The sequence below is a fragment of the Sciurus carolinensis genome, unplaced genomic scaffold (genome assembly GCF_902686445.1).
Source record: "Sciurus carolinensis unplaced genomic scaffold, mSciCar1.2, whole genome shotgun sequence".
NCBI lineage: Eukaryota > Metazoa > Chordata > Mammalia > Rodentia > Sciuridae > Sciurus > Sciurus carolinensis.
This window is the reverse complement of record NW_025920173.1, coordinates 418,675-435,314: the sequence shown is the minus strand read 5'-3', so window position 1 is coordinate 435,314 and position 16,640 is coordinate 418,675.

Genomic DNA, 16,640 nt, shown 5'->3' with positions numbered 1-16,640 from the left:
AGGATCGTGTTGGGCACTGTGGCTCATGCCTGTAATTCCAGCCACTCAAAAGGCTGAGGCAGGAGTATCATGAGTTCAAAGACAACCTCAGCAACTTAGAGAGACCCTGTCTCAAAATAAAAAAATAAAAAGGACTGAGGGTGTGGCTCAGTGGTTAAGTGTCCCTGGGTTCAATCCCTGATACCAAAAATAAAATAAAATGAAACAAAATAAAAAAAACTGGATTAGGTTCTTCCCCCAAATCACACTGTCTATAGGAGCACCAAACCATACTGAAGCAGGCTTATCTGAAGCATGTGGGCCCAGGAGGCAGGCTGCTCAGGGGTTCTCAGCCACAAATCCATGCTCCTAGATCCATCAGCAAAGTTCTGGCAAGGATGCCAAAGCCACTGGCTGAGCCTGCTCTGAGCGCTGCCGAGTACCCTGCTTCTGTTTGGGTTGTGGTTACATCCCCCTACCCCAGGTCAGGCCTGCAGCCATCACCACCCTCAGGAGGAGCTTTCCTTACCTGCTTCTGATCTTGCCTGGTAACCTGGGGCAGTTCTTAACCCTGGACATGGGGACATACCTTCTTCCATTCTGGATCCTGCTTGCCAGAGCTCTGGGGCCTGTAGCCAATGCTTGCAGGAGGAAGGAAACCCCTGATGGTACAGACATGAATTCCATCAGTGTCACAAGGAGATAATACCCAGGGACAACCACCCACCAGCTGTGCTCCACAACAGCTCTGCTGTGGTCCTTCAGGTAAGTCCATTTCTGCAGCAAGCCAGCATGAGAAGCCTGGGCTCCCAGAGAACCTGCTGGAGCCTCCAGCCACCTGTGTCCTCCAGGGCAAGGGTCTGGACACCTTCTCCCTGCCCAGGGACCTTCATCCTTCCTGCCGAGAGGCAGCTTGCCCACCATCACCCTGCCAAGCCTCTCTCTGTGGTGGCACATGATATGGGTGGACTCCAGCTCTTACAGGGCAGGACTCGCAAGCTCCTACTCAGCATCAGTTCCTTTTCTTTGTACTTTTATAATCTTGTAATTATTTCAGCCTTAAGAAATACAAGGTGCTGGAAATCTGAAGTACTACACTGCCTTGGAAAACAAATTCCATCACCCCCACTTCACCAGTACTCAAGAGCCTCCCATCCCAAGCTCCCTTCAGCAACTGCGTTATAGAGAAAAGGAGAACGTGGCACTTCAGGTGCAAACTGGAGGCACGTCTCTTGTAATGACTAGAACGTGTCCTGAGATGATGTCCTGCTCTGTCAGTGTCACAGGGCACCTGCCTCTCACAGTGGCCACAGTGGAAGGCTGGGAAGCCTGGGTTCTGGGTGTCCCAGACAACATCACCTACCTCCTGGATGTGCTGGTGGATTCACAGCTGCCAACATTTTAATGTGAACTTGAGGAGGAGGAACAGTGAGGGCCAGGAGTTGTGGTTGGGAGCATTTGTGTCCTAATCTGCTGTGTGTTTTTCTTTTAATTTCTTCACTCCAAAGCATCCTCACAGTTAAGCCACAGTCAGATTGTTATCATTCATTTACATGAAATAGCAGACCAGGAACTTTAACATTAAAATAACAAAAACACTCAATAACTCTTGATGTTGTCGAATACAAGATAAATATTTGAGTTTTTCTTTTTTTGCCAACATTTTTACATATTTTTGGAACCATTGAGGGAAAACTATAGTCTGTGAAGGGAAAAAATAAGAGTGGACATGGAGGGTTTAATTGAGAGTCTCTGACTAAATTACTCCTCTTGTGCAGCTTTCCCAGAGAGAAGTCACTGCATTTTGGAGGCAAAATGGTCCTGGAACTTGGTCAAAGTTTTTGGCACTTTCTACCACTAACCACAAATAAAAGGGAAATTCTTTGGTTATGACAGACCTCAGGGCACACAAAGCCATCTCTGGTGAACAGGGAATCTTTTGTGCCTTCAGAGAAGGGGTCCTGGGGCTCCCTAGAGGCCTCCCAGGCCGTCATCTAGCCAGCTCCCTCGCCTACCCCTGGAGACCAGGTGGCCTCTGCCAGCACCTCTCAGGCCTGGGCCTCTGGAGGTGACTTGAGAAAGAAGACAGCACCATGGCAGTGTCCCAGAGTGACCTAAGATCTCAGGTGCAGGACTCACCAGAGGCAGCAACCAGCTGCTCACGGGGGGCAGGGGGCGGTGGCAGGGGGCAAACAAATTCAACATTTTCCTGATGACAAGGGTTAAGGTGCAGGCATAATTCCTCCAAGAAGAGAACTCTGACTGGCCTTTGCATCTCTCTCAATGGAAAACAATGCTGAACAGGTGGGTTTTTGGAAGCAAAAGAGGACCATGGGTCCCGTCATCCAGCACACAGCCCTGCACCATGATGCTCTAGATATGTCAGCAGACTGAGGGAAGGAGAGGGAGGTGTTCCTGCTGGATGCACAACTTGCACAAAGGAGAGCTCATAGCCAGATCATCTGTGGATTTAGTTTTTCTCATGTTTATGTTTATGCATTTAGAAGGCCAGGAGTTAAGATATTTTTACATTACTTAATAATCACTGATCCCCAAACATGATTTAAGTTGATTAAAGATCATTGATTTCCCCCAAATTAAAAGATCCATCAAGGCTATAATAACAAGTAGAAAATGACCATCTCTTTTACTAATTCTAGTTTTGATGATGAAAATAATAATTTCTGCCAGTTGAGCAGATTTTATGCAGACATAATCAAAGCATTGTTTGGATCTCTTGACCATCCAGGACAGACTGACAATAAGCAGTGATCTGGAGAAATGTCAACCCTTGGAGGTGAGGCTACAATTTCAGCCCATGGTTAATGTGAGGCTGGTAGTGGGGAATGTTCCTCCACAGGGAAAAGAAAGACAAGCAATGCCCCAAAGGTATCTGGTGAGTTTAAAGAAGTAGGCTGTCTCCCTGAGAGCTGGGACAAGCCCCAACCAAAGCCAGCAGACAGGCAGCACAGGGACTGGGAGGGTGTCCCAAGTTCACCTCTGCTCCAGCCCTCACACTTGCCACTTTGGACACCAGCCTGTTATCCAACTGGCCATTCAATAGAAGGGAGTTCATTTATTTGTGGTGGCAAAATGAAGGCTGTCTTAATCTTACAGACTAGGAAAACTATGGAGCAGGAACCACAGGGTTCTCTTGGGGGCTAAGTGGAAGACTACTGTGGAGGAAACTGGCTTGTCAGTTTGTGCACATGCTTACAATTGAGTGGACTTCTAGCAATGGCTGGATTTATGTTGATGTGCAAAAGCATGTGGCCGTGGACAGGGAATGGTGGTGGACATGGTACAGATGTGGGGATATGGAGGGGAAGTTGGCTGTGGACGCAACCATGGACGTGAGGGGGAAGTGATGGAAACACAATGTAGCAGCGAAAGATGTTGTGGGCTGTGGCTCTGCACACAGGTGGGGTGACACTGTGGAAATAGTATAGACATGAGTGGGGGGAGGGGGGAGGAGTGAAGATGTGTGAAGGACGTGGGCCTCACTTGCAAATGTAGGACATGAAATTAAGGTCAGCTCTTCCCCTTCTCTGCCTGACCTTGAGCATCTGTCCTTTCTCCTGGCATGGAAATTGATTTTCTTGCAGAAATGTGTGAATCATGGTGGTCTAACACCTTGCTTCTCTCACTCCTGCTTCCCCAGGCCTGAGAGTCACTGGGTGCTGTCAGTACATCGTCACATAAGGCCTACACTCAGGAAGCTTGCCTCTGAAATGGGGGCTGAAACAGACAGAAGAAATGGTAGAGACGGTGTAGCTGAGGGGTTAGAAGTATTGACCACATCCTCAGCTGGCTAGTGAATGCTCCTGCCTTGGGGGCAAATGTTATAGTAAGAGTAAGTCTGCAAATAAAAATCCTTCTTCTCCCATTTCCCACCATCTGCACACCTGATACAGCTAAGCCTGCTTTCTTCTTTTTAAATACCACGAGCTTCTAGTTGACTGGCCTCTGACAATGACTTCTACTGACTCCAGTAAAATTCTCCCAACTCATGAAGGCATAGCAGGCCCGTGGCCTCTCTGCACTGTCAGGTCCAGTCAACAAGTCAATTATGCAGCAAGCAGATGTTCCACCACACAGGAAAGTGAGGAAGGCGTCACCTCCACCATCCCCACACCTCACAGTCACACACACCTGCTCACACTCGCTACAGCCTGGGGACTGCAGTGGCATCTCAAGACTGTGTGAGATTTGTATTCCAGTGCCCAGCACCTCTCCACTGGAGTCAGGCCACATTCTTCTGGAACTTCCAAGACTCGCTGTGGCTCTCTTGGGAAGCCCATGGAAATTACACACCACAGTTTCCATGTGCATCTTCACTGTGGTGTGGCTGAAATCAAAATTCCTCCACCATGCCTGTCAGAACCGAGAGCTTGGAATCTCTCTGAAGATAGGTACTTCTCCAGTAACCTCAAAGTTCTGAATTTCTTCCACATGAGCCTACGGACTCTCTTCTTTTTATTGAAAGGCCACATGACAGATTTGGTTAGGCAAGTGGAGTTCTTCAAAAGAAGTCTTTAAGTTCTGTCATTATGCCAGCATCCCATGTTAAATATTCTTCTCATAGAATGCCCATTATTAATATTATCCTTGTGGAGAATATCCAAGGGTCACATAGGAGAGGCTGGTTTCAAAGGCATTCCAGGTTCTGCAGGAAAAACTGCATGTATGGAAGCCTCTTTTTTCTCTTATGAGGCCCCAGTGTTGGGCTCTGGCTGATAGAGCTCAAATGCAGATCTGGGTCTGTCCTTTGGGGTGAAGTCTTTTCTCAGAGGCCAGTCGGGCAGCGAGAGGCTGGACTGAGGCCTCCTCTGCTGAGATTTGGTGGAACTCAAAACACCTTGGGAACAGAATTCCGAAAGGAAAGACATCCAGCAGAAGTGTCCACCAGCGTGTTGAATACAGAAGCAGGTAGGGCCACCTGGGCTTTGCTGTCCATTCCCAGGTATCAGCCAGGGCTCTCCAGAGAAACAGAACCAACAGACTCTGTGTGGAATAGATATGGGCACACACGTAGGGGTGGATGTGGGATGTGGAGAGGGACATGGGTACAGATAAGCAGTTAGATGTCCAGGACCTCTCTCTATATGATTTTCCCATCCTCAACTTCAACCAACCATGGGTCAAAGACACTTGGAAAGCCATTGCATCTGTGTTGAGCACATACAGAGGCTCCCCAACTTCATAGCTGCATGGACACAGCATGGACAAGGATGCTGTGACAGGCATCATAAAGGGAGGATGTGTAGGGTACACACAAAGACTGTGTCATTTGACATCAGGTACTTGAACATCTGTGCATGTGTGTGTGTGACAGGGATAGAGAGGTTTCAAGGAGTTGTCTCACAGCACCACAGGAGCTGGCAAGTCCCACGTCCACAGGGCAGGCTGGCTGGCTGGAAGCCTGGCTGGGTCTCAGGACACCATCCCTTCTGCTCTGAGAAACCAAAGATTTTCTCACTTAACACTTTCAGTGGATCCGATGAGACCCACCCATTATCAAGGATAATCTCCTTTACTCAAATCAACCAATTATCCACAAATACTTTCCCAGAAACACAGAGACAAGTGTTGACCAAATGATGGAGCACCACAGCCTGGCCAAGTTGACACATAAATTCAACCACCATGCCTGGCCAGGCTCCCGGGTACCAGCACTACCCTCTCTGCTTTCCTTGTGCCCTGATGATTTTACCCCTGAGTCTTAATCCACAACCGGCCTTCATCGCCTCCTGGCAATGTGACTCTGATAATACCTTCCCCTTGGATTCTTCCAGGTGTCACCAAGCCCTTTCAGGTGGTCCTGCCCTGAGCTGGCATAGGGCAGCAGTGGCAGTCCACACATGGCCTCTTGCTTCTCCTGCTGTGACAGTGTCCTCAGATAATCTGCTCCAGCTCCACCTCCTGATCCCCCTTCCCACCAGGCTGGAGCGATGTGTGGGTCCCCAGATACAGCTCCAGAGTAGGACACACATACAGGCCAACAGGTGTCTGAAGAGGCAGGACCCAGAGCAGAAGCCAGATGGGGGCCTGCCCAGAATGCCAGGAGGGTGGAGAGGGTGGAGGTGGCTGAGGGGAAGGGACGACTCTGGGAGAAACGGAAGGGTGCTGGCTCTCTGGCACAAGCACTTGCAGATGCCTGTCCAGTCACTCTCCTCAACCACAGTCCAGCCTGGGACCTGTGCCTACCCCTGGCTTCTCCTCAGCTGAGGCTGTGAAGATCACACACACGGCAGCACAGAGATCATGCATGGGAAGAAAGGGGCACCTGAACTGATGTGGGTGTCCTCAAAAGGCCACCACTCCAGGGATCCAGATGCGACATGTCTCATGAGGAGACCATAGAAAAACTGTGCCACACTCTGTACGCTAAAATGGGTCTTGCTTAAAACCTGGCCAATGGTTCAGTGCCTGGTAGGGGACCTGCCCTGTTGCCTGTGATCACAGGGCTTTCCCAGCTCAGGCTGCTAGAATTGGCCTTAGAACTTTCTAACCCCAGCTTAGAAAATGCAACACCCTCTCCCCAGGTTTGAGAAGGGAGCTGAGAGTACCCACAAGGGACTTGGGAGGACTTAGAGACCATACTGCCTGCCAATGGCACTGTCTCAGTGCCACCAAAGCCAGGCTGGTGAGGAGTCCCTGGGCCAGGGCACGATGGGTGAGCACATTATTAGCCTCTTCCTGTGACATTTCTCAGTCTAAAATCAAGTAGCAAGCTGCAAAACATAAATATTTAATGTGCAGAAGGAATAGCAGAGTTTCTTTAATATTTTACATTAAATTGAATTTCAGATAGTTCCTTTTTTATTCAACTGTGCCTATGAAGCTGGGCCTCTCCATGCATCTCTGAAGGGACATGGGGAAAGCGGTTCCTGCTGTCAGTCACCAGCACCCGTCCTCCAAGGAGGAGCAGGGCTTCCTGCAACCCACTGAGTGCCGTGCTCCTTCCCCACATCCTTGTCCATTTCACAGGGTCCCTGCCACATATATTTTATGCTCTTGCAGGTCCCAAACTTTCTCAACCAACTCTGTGGTTTGTTACTGAACCAGTAGGTCTAACACAAAAGTAGCCTTCCCTCTGAGTCTTGGTGTGGTTTGGTGGTCTCATTTACATTGGGAGAGGGAGGAGGAAGGCCATGTCAAGTTTAAGAGGATATAAAAGAGGGGTAATAAACTATTACCACGTGCTAGGAGCCAAACCCAAAGCAGCACAGTCTACCACACAGATCAGGGCAGCCGGGTAGCCAACGGATGCGTCTCGTGGACTTTCACTTCAAGAATTAGGTGGCAATCAGGGAAATCATAGGAGCCAATTAGAGGGATTGTGTTCCAGATCTTCCCTGGGACAGTGTTTAAAAGGTTGTGGTGGACCTGCAGTCCTGGGTCTGAGACAGCTTCCACCCACCAGCTTGGAAGGGGCCGAGCATGCAGACCCCATCTCTTCTACTCCTCTGGCAATCCACTGGGTGCCATGCTTGGAAACAAGCATGAGGCCTGTGTCCTGTGCCAGGGTGTTTTGAAGCAATGGTGCTTGGAACCATTTCCTAATGCTTTGGGAGGCAGAATTGGACCCATTCCCCCAAAGTGGGAACTGCAGGAAATTGTAGAGAAAGGGTGTGGCAAAGCTCCACAGACTCAGCCAAGAGCAGCTAACCCTGGCATCAGCAGGAGGCCGAGGAGGGGAGAAGAGGCCACTGGCTTTGTCCCACAGGTTTTGTCCTGCAGGACTGGAATTGAGAAATAGCAGGAAGTCCAAAAGGCTGCAGAGTCTCCACAACACTTCTATTTGACTGTGGAATTCCTGGCAGTAGTTTCCCTTCCTAATTCTATTTTTTTGTTGTTGTTTGGTTCATATTTAAATAAACATTTCCCAAGGAGATGCCACTGAGCAGCCCCAGAAGCTGCCCTTGGTGTGTGGGGGCTGGGCACTCCCCACGGAGCAGGCTGCTCAAGCAGTATCCACAAGTGGAGAGGAAGAACCCTGGTGGGTAGCGGAAACGAGGTCCTGCAGACCTTACTGCTCTTGGGCCCTGAGGGCTCTCACCCCAAGGTCCCTCCCAGCTCATCCTCACCCTGCCACCAGCCCAGAACCTGGCCTTTGAGGGCTGTTCCCTGCCATCTCCCTAAAAGGGTTGCAAACTTAAAGCCCTTAGTGACAACCTCAGGTCCCTGCATCTGAACCCAGTGCTCTTGGTTTTCACAACTGTGTCCACTCCTCTGACCAGGCTGGTGGCAGCTAACTGGTCCAACTCCCTAATGGACTGGATCATGTGGCATTGCCAGTTGGTGAAGTTCTTGCTACAAGGGGGCACAAAACCCATTCCTGAGTATTAGACACTGATCCAGGGACACAGAGGTTTCTTCCTGTGCAACCAGGCCAGCTCCGGTCACTGCAGAGCTGAGAGTCCTTCCATCAGACTACCAGGTTGTCTCCAGTCTATTCCTGACACAAGACTGCAGCAAAAAAAACAGAAATCAGGTTCGTCTGCTGAGCTCAGTTGAGGGATGGGGCACCACATGTCCATGCAGCATCTGCAGAATGGGAGTAACATGAGGCTGTTAGTCACCAAAGGACTGTCCGAGTCAGGCCAGGACTAGCTCCCACAGCCCTCCGAAGGGCCATGAGGCAGGTCCAGCTAATGTCAGCCAGTTTTCCAGAGCCAGTGCTGAGATGTGCAGTGAGGTATAGGGCCTGAATTGGGGATCAACTCCTTTGAAAGGGAGAGGAAGCAGGAGTGTGTAGAGAGCACAAAGCCCCTACCAGCTCTTCAGGGAGCCTGGGACAACTGTGGTTGGCTGACTTGTCCTCTGTCAGGAGGAAAAGGCCAAGTCTTCATATGCAGTCTCACCAGACAGAGCTGCCCCAGGAAAGGCACCACCATGGCTCTGTAGGAGATGCTAGCTGGTAGCTGCCAGCTGACCACACACCCCAGCTACTGGGCAGCAGAGGACGCCAGAAAGGCCCATGCCTGGTTCTACCATCCCAGCATTATCCTTGCTCTGCAGGTAAGAGAACAGAGGCACAAAGATGTTGTCCACTGCTCCCAGGGTTGCTCAGCTGGGTAGCAAGGGCCCCAGGACCCCCAGGATCCCCAGGACTCCCAGTGTGAGCTTTTGCTCCACCCTCTACATCATGCTGCCCTGTGAATGTCACATGGTTCAAACAAGACGGTGCCTGGGAAGAGCTTAGCCTCCTGGTGCAGTTCAGCAGTGCACCTTATAATATCATTGTCAGTGACCGTGCAGGAGAGGGGTAGAAATGACATCACAGAGGACACTGCATGGGAGGGCATCCTTCGGCCATTATAGGAGAAGACCTTAATCTCCCTACGCGCTCCTGTATAAAACAAGGTCAGACCTGGCTCTTGAGCCCTAATATCTAGGTGCTCTGCTCCTGTCATGCCCTCTGGGACCAGCCTGGCTGTGTGGTGAGCTAGAAGAGTGGTTCCCCAAAGGGAAAAGCACCCCTGGTGAGGGTTCTGGAATCCAGGCCCAGCAGAACCCTCCCCTAACACCAGCTGTCTCATTAGTGTCACAGCCTCCAGGGGCTGTCAGCAGCACCCCAGAGGAAGGAGGACACGGGAACCACACTAGACTTCACCTGCACACAGTGTTGGCACCTGCCTCAGGTGGAACTGAATGAGCCTGCACAGGGAACCCCAGGGCACCATTGGTGCACTCTGAGAAAGCACGGAGGATGGACACCGTGCCTCCTACAGAAGTGTCACCTCTCCTGGAGGAAGAGCCTGGAAACTACGGACCGGTGAACTGATATGTTCACCCAGTTCAGCATTCCTGGCAGGATTCTTGACCAGGGTGGCCAGATGAGCCCTCCAGGTCTGTGAGTAAATGCACTGATGGCCAGGATGGCAGGGCTGTCCTTGCTGACTGCACCAAAGAGGAATGTCATCACTTCAGCCACCTTCGCTCATAAAGCAGGAGCTGTGGGGATGGCAAGAGCTGAGCACCTGGATTGGGTGGTGGTGGAACCAGCTCTACTGCTCTGTGGAGCCCAAGTGCATCTCGCCCTTTTAGGACTTGGACGTGGGGGCAGCCCCACGGGGCAGCCTGGCTCCATGTTCTTACCACTGTCCCCCATCCTGCAGGCACAGCCTTCCCAGGTTGGAATTGTCTTCTCCATTTCACAGACTTGAACATAGAGACTCAGTGATCCTAAGATCTTGAACTTGCTCAATGTCATGTAGTCAAAATTGGTGGAATTGAGAGGATAAGGCCGACTACAAAGCAGAGCTGAGAGGTGCTGCCGAGAGTGGGCAGCCGAAGGAGGAATGGAGACCCACACAGAGAGCCTGGCAGTCGCAGAGAAGGAGAAGCACATCTCCAGCCAGGTGGAACATCCTGAGGATGGGATGTGCCTTAGGGTGAGCATCTGTGTGCCTCCTTCAGCATGTCCACAGGGGTGGGGAGAGAGTTGGCCCTGCTTAAATGACCAGGGAGAGAGAAAAAGTGAGACCATTCCTGTATCCATTTTACAAACAAGAAAACAAAGTCAGCAGTCTACCCAAACTTGAAGAGATGGAATTCTGGGTCCAAAACCAAGGTCTTTGTCTCTTGTTAATAAAATTGGAACTATAGGGAAGGCTCCACTCTCCTCATGGTGGTATTTGAAGGATCATGATAAGTTGTATATGCAAATGAACAGATGGGGGATTTGAGCTGGGCCCAGCACAGTGACGGGGACTCATCACTGGTGAAGCGCTGATCAGTGAGGTCATCTCCACCTACGAGACAGATCTGATGCATTACTGCTGCATGACTCTGTACTCCCCCTGACCTGAAGATCATTCCAGGCACTTGAGGTATTGAGCTCATAGGCCAGGCAGCATGCAGGGCTATGCTACGGTGCTCAGTTACAGCACGAGGCTCACAAAGAGCCAGCAGGGTGAGTGACATTAAACCAAATAAAATCCAGCAGGATGCATGCAAAACTCTGTATTTAGGTTTTCAAAAAATCAATTATACAAGCACCAGATGGGAGAGATGCAGGTTTACAAATGTCTGCATGAAGAAGCAGGAAGGATTAATGACTACCGTGTGACACTGCGGCAAGAGCAGAGGGGCTCTCGCTGCCTCCAAGTCTCCAGATGGAGGGCCACCAACCTTGGAGAAAGACACCCCATTCTGGGCAGCACATCTTCAGAGGTCAATTAACACCATGAACTGCAATCTGAAGTAGGTAATGGAGCCAACAGAGAGCCCAGAAATTATATCATTTGAAGAGCAGTTTGACACATGGGTTGGTTAATTCTGAGGCAGGACTGGGTGAACAGGCACAGAGTTATCTGTCGGGGTGCCCGGGACCCCTGGCCCTAGGTGTGGTAAGGCTAAGATGGCGCTTGGCAGGCTGCCAGTATGGTTGGCTTTTGCACAAACAACTGACATCATTTTGAGGAAGTTCCAGGGATTGGTTGAGTTCCCTCGTGGACAGTGCATAATCACTGCATGTCTGCATTTACTGCCTGTAACTGTTCATGCTCTCCCCTCATGCTCAAATGCTGATTGGTTACAGTAATGTATATATTGGAGTGTAAGTTCCTCAAAGAAAGAGAACAAAGAAAGAACTGAGAGGAAGGGGGTGCGCGCAATGAAAAGGCTGAAAAGAACCAGGTGTCGTGTCTCTCTGCGGGCGGGGAGCGCGACAGGTGGTGCCGAAACCCGGGAGCCCTAAAAATAACTCTAGAGTAAGTATAAGGTAAGTATTTAATAAAGTAAATTAAACAGTAAAAAGGCCTTAAAAGTTCGCGGAACAGCGACTAGTTAAAGAAAGTTCGCGGTGCAGCGACTAGACATAAAGGTTCGCGGATCAGCGACTAAGGTTCACGGAACAGTGACTAGCCAAGGGGTTTTGTGTTATCTGTGTGTATGAAGTGATGGTAGATTTTCTGTGTAGTAAGTGTCTTTGTTACATCAATTGTGTGGCTTGTTTGTGTGCTTGGAGCTCTTAGTGCTGTAAGATTTAATCATAGGAACAGAACTGTCTAAGACTAGAATGCAACAGCCTCTTAGGGAGTTGCTAAAAAGTCATGGAACGCCACTAAAAGCAAAAACAGCTCGAACGTTCCTTGATACCATAGAGAAGGTCTCCGTGGTTTTTAAATGAGGGGCTATTAAATATTCCACAGTGGGAACATAATATAGTAGCCATAGTCCCCACAAGTATTGGGAGATAATTGTTTCATGATTTTCTGCATTCAAACCTAACCTGATTTCTCAACCAGAAAAAAAAGGGTTAAAAAGTCCTGGGTGATCCTCCCTCCCCCCTGCCTGGCCTTGCCAAAGTCTGCATTGGAATGTAAACTGCAGCAGTCTCAGCGGGAAGCGGGGGGTAACCTGAAGAAAAGAAAAAAAAAAAAAAGGTGTCCGTTTTAAACTTCTACACAGGACTAACTTATTTTCTAGGATTCTTCGTTTGTTTTGTTTTTCTTTAATGCTGTATTTTTGAGCTCATAATTTTGATCCTACATACCTAGGTTAATGATTTTTTTTTCTTTTTGATCAGTTCTATTTTTTATTCAACTGAAGTTTTTGAACATCTGTTTCATTGCAATGAACATTTACCTATAAAGTTTCAAGGCCTTTGATTTTATGTTATTTGTATGTCGTGCTGTCTAATGTCATGTTTTGTCAAAACTGAGCGCTCTTAAAATTAAAATTTAAAAATGGATCCAAATACTTTTATTCACGTGATTTAAAAGGGTTCAATTTAAATTGGGTAAACTAATGAAAGTAAAATGTCTTTAAAAATAACTCGCAAGTCTCTAGGTGGTCAAGTAAATAAAATATTGATGTTAATAAAATGTCTAATATCAATTGCTTCTAGGACTTTTCTTCAGCAGGAAAGAAGCAACAGATCCTGTTCAGGACACTTGTCTGATATCTTGGTTTTTATAAAATAAATAAATTGGAGTTAACATGTATGGGATTACTCAAATGTGTTTGTAGAGACGTCTGGTTAATTTACAAAGTTAAAATGCTAATTGTTAAATAACATCAAGTACTTTTAACTCCTTAAATTACATGGGGTAACATACTTAAACATTATTGGTGTTTTCATAGGTTGGTAAATAAAAAGGGTTTACGATTACTTTGTGTCCTCACTAAACTAAAAACAAGGTTACTAAAAATTATGTCCTAACAAGTGGAATTCTATATATAAAGGGTCCCAAAAGTTTCAACTGTGTTTCAATTAAGAGTACTATAAATAATAAAATATTTAATCTTATTAAAATAGAGTAATTTATCTAAATTCAGAAATTTCATAAGAGTTGTATCAGAATGTAAACAAAAAGGGGTCAACAGATAGGAAAGAAAAAATAAAAGGTTCCGGGTTTAAAAATATATTTAATAAAAAGGAAAAGAAAATGTTTCTGGATAAGAAAGTCTGTGTGTAATAAAGGGCAAGTTTCAACAAGTCTATGTGTAACTAAGATGGTTGTATGTATGTAAAACAGCTAAAGCTATTTAAGGTTTTTCTTAAAGTGAAATACTAATGTTCTGATATAAGCCAAAGTTTAATCTATATGGTAAAATGACATGGTAAAATAACAAAGTTTTCTTAAAAACACTAATTCATTCTTAACTTTGTGTCTCTTAAGTTTTATTCTTTAGAACAATTGTCTTAAAAATAGGGGTTTATACAATTATGGTTAAGCAACTGTTAAAAATTGTACTACGTTATAAAGTCTAAATTTTTCTTTAAAAACTAAAATTGGTAAAAACCAATTCCTCACTAAAATTAAAATAACTCTAACCACAGATGTACCTTATAACCCACAAAAACAAGGTATTGTTGAACATACACATCTCACCCTCAAAAATACTCTTTATAAACAAAAAGGGGGAATAAAGGAGACCTTCAGGTCCCCTAAAGATAAACTTTCTCTTTGTCTCTTTGTTTGGGGTTTTTTAACTCTGGGTAATAAGGGTAACTCGGTGCTTTACTGGAGCTGCGGCTCAGTTTGTGTGTTTCCACGGAATAAACTAACTTACAACCTCTTTTTAGTCTCTTAGGAGGAACAGTTCAACTATGTAACAAAACAACTGCTTCTCTCAATTGTACTTCAGATTTGTGCTATCTCTCAATGTTAAAATGCTTCTAGGTTCCTGCTGGCAGACTTAATGTGTGTTCCTACCTTCCCACCAGTCCCAGTCTCTGTTACAGATACAGAGTTACCAGTGCTACTGTCAAGACTGCAGCCGCTACATTAACAACTACTGTACAGACAGCAACCACAGTGAACTGCTTAGCTGAAAACACTGCCACAACTTTACAAACTCTAAAAACTCTAAACCAACATTTAAGAACAGACATTCTCCTGGTAAATCAGAGAGTGGACCTATTACAAGAACAAGTGGACATATTACAAGAACTTTTAGGACTGGGATGTGTTTACTCTTTAAGAGCTGTTTGTGCTACCCCCATTGTATATGATAATTCCAGCACCGCAGCTGGGTTATCTAAAAAATTGTCAGCCTATCTTACTTCTACTTAGTCGTCTCAATTTGATAATCTTACCTCACGACTTAGGGCTAAAATTGTCAAAGTTAATTCTACTAGGGTACAAATTGCTTCTATGTCTGAGCTGGCTAAATGGTTTTCTTCTGCTTTCAATTTTGTAAACAGTGGGCAAGCCTTGGCATTTTGGGGTTTTTACTCCTCTTTGGTATCTTTTTCCTCACCCGCCTGGTTGTACAACTACGAGCCACCCAACAAATGGACCAGATTATTTTTCATCAGGCCATGACTGCCCTAGAGGCCGGCAGTTCCCCACAAGTATGGCTCAAGATGCTGGACCGGTGGTCAGAGACGGGTAAGGAAGGAGGTGACACCGTACCAACCTAAGACAGGAGCTGTAGCATGCTCTGCAGTTATCCAATGACGGGTAAGGACGGTGGTTGACCACTCCGCCTAAGACAGACACGGTCCCAAGCCTTAATTTTATAATAAAAAAGGGGGAGCTGTCGGGGTGCCCGGGACCCCTGACCCTAGGTGTGGTAAGGCTAAGATGGCGCTTGGCAGGCTGCCAGTATGGTTGGCTTTTGCACAAACAACTGACATCATTTTGAGGAAGTTCCAGGGATTGGTTGAGTTCCCTCGTGGACAGTGCATAATCACTGCATGTCTGCATTTACTGCCTGTATCTGTTCATGCTCTCCCCTCATGCTCAAATGCTGATTGGTTACAGTAATGTATATATTGGAGTGTAAGTTCCTCAAAGGAAGAGAACAAAGAAAGAACTGAGAGGCAGGGGGTGCGCGCAATAAAAAGGCTGAAAAGAACCAGGTGTCGTGTCTCTCTGCGGGCAGGGAGCGCGACAGTTATCCTCTTCTGGGGAGGAGGGAGCAGACTTCTGTGCTGCCCAGGGACACTGCGACTGAACTTACACTGGGTCCATGGTGTTCCAATGTGACAAGGACCTTTCTAACACGTGGCACTGTCCGCACAGTCTGCCAAGCCAGGGACTCAGGGAATGTGAAATGGAAGTAGACGGATCATACACCTCAGGCCATGGGGGTCCCTGCAGTGGGAAGTGTGGTCCCAAAGAGCTCCCATTGGGACTGTCCAAGGTGGCCCTGTAGCCCAAGGGCACCCAGCATCAGGCCTTCCATCTGCAGAAGCAGACTACTCCATCCCATCTCCAGCCTGAGACCTGGCTTCGCTTTGGGCCTTACTGGCAAGCAGGAAGTTTGCAGGCCACTGCTGGGGAGGTTAAGGACCCTGAGTGGCTCCTGGGTTAATCACCCTCCAGCCAGCACCCAGTACACAGACCCTGCAAGTGTCTATAGTCCTGGCCTCGCCTCAGTGCTGGCAAGAAACAAGGCTAGCACCTGGCCTCTGGGGAGACTTTAAGAAAATACAGCAATGGAGGTAAGAGAGATCTGCATGTAATGGGCTTATTTAATTTAGCTGCTCCTTATTTGTTTAGATATATTTGGGGCCAATTACCTACTTACTTGGCATATTTGAGACCAGAGACACATCCATCTTGGAGTTGGCTGGCCTGTTGCCTCACCTGTTAGATGGGGCTCCTTGACATTCCTTTTCACTTACACTCATGGACTCTGCACTTTCTAACTGAAATCACCCTGGTTAAGTGATGGGGGAAGATCTTGGTATGATTTGACTCTCAGTTTAAATTCCCTAGGGAGTTCAATCTCTCAGTGACACTCGTGAGATGAAAGGAGAGAGAAAGAATGAAGAAAAAACTTCTGCTAAGCCCTGAATAGTAGAAAGAATGGAGAGTTCCAGAACAGTCTGGTGCCTGGCACGTGATGTGAAAAACACAGGTCTGCCTCTTTTGGCCTGGTTTCACCCCACTGCAGTCATTCTTGGCAGTGGCAACCCCAGGGTTTGCAGGACTCTGGAGATGGGAGATGGCTGGAGTCACAGCACTGACCTCAAGGAATGTTCCACCTCACTGGCAAAGCACCAATTATCAGTGGATAATTGTGAGGTCCAAAGTCGGTGGACACTCCTGGAGCAGAAGGACTTGTGGGAAGAGCCTCAGGAGAAGCAGCACCCACTCTGGATGTGTCTTCAGGGAGGAGCAGGCTCCTAGGAAGGCTGGGCAGCTGGAGCACCGCCTGAGAAGAGAGGAACAACAGGGAAAGGGGCATGGGAG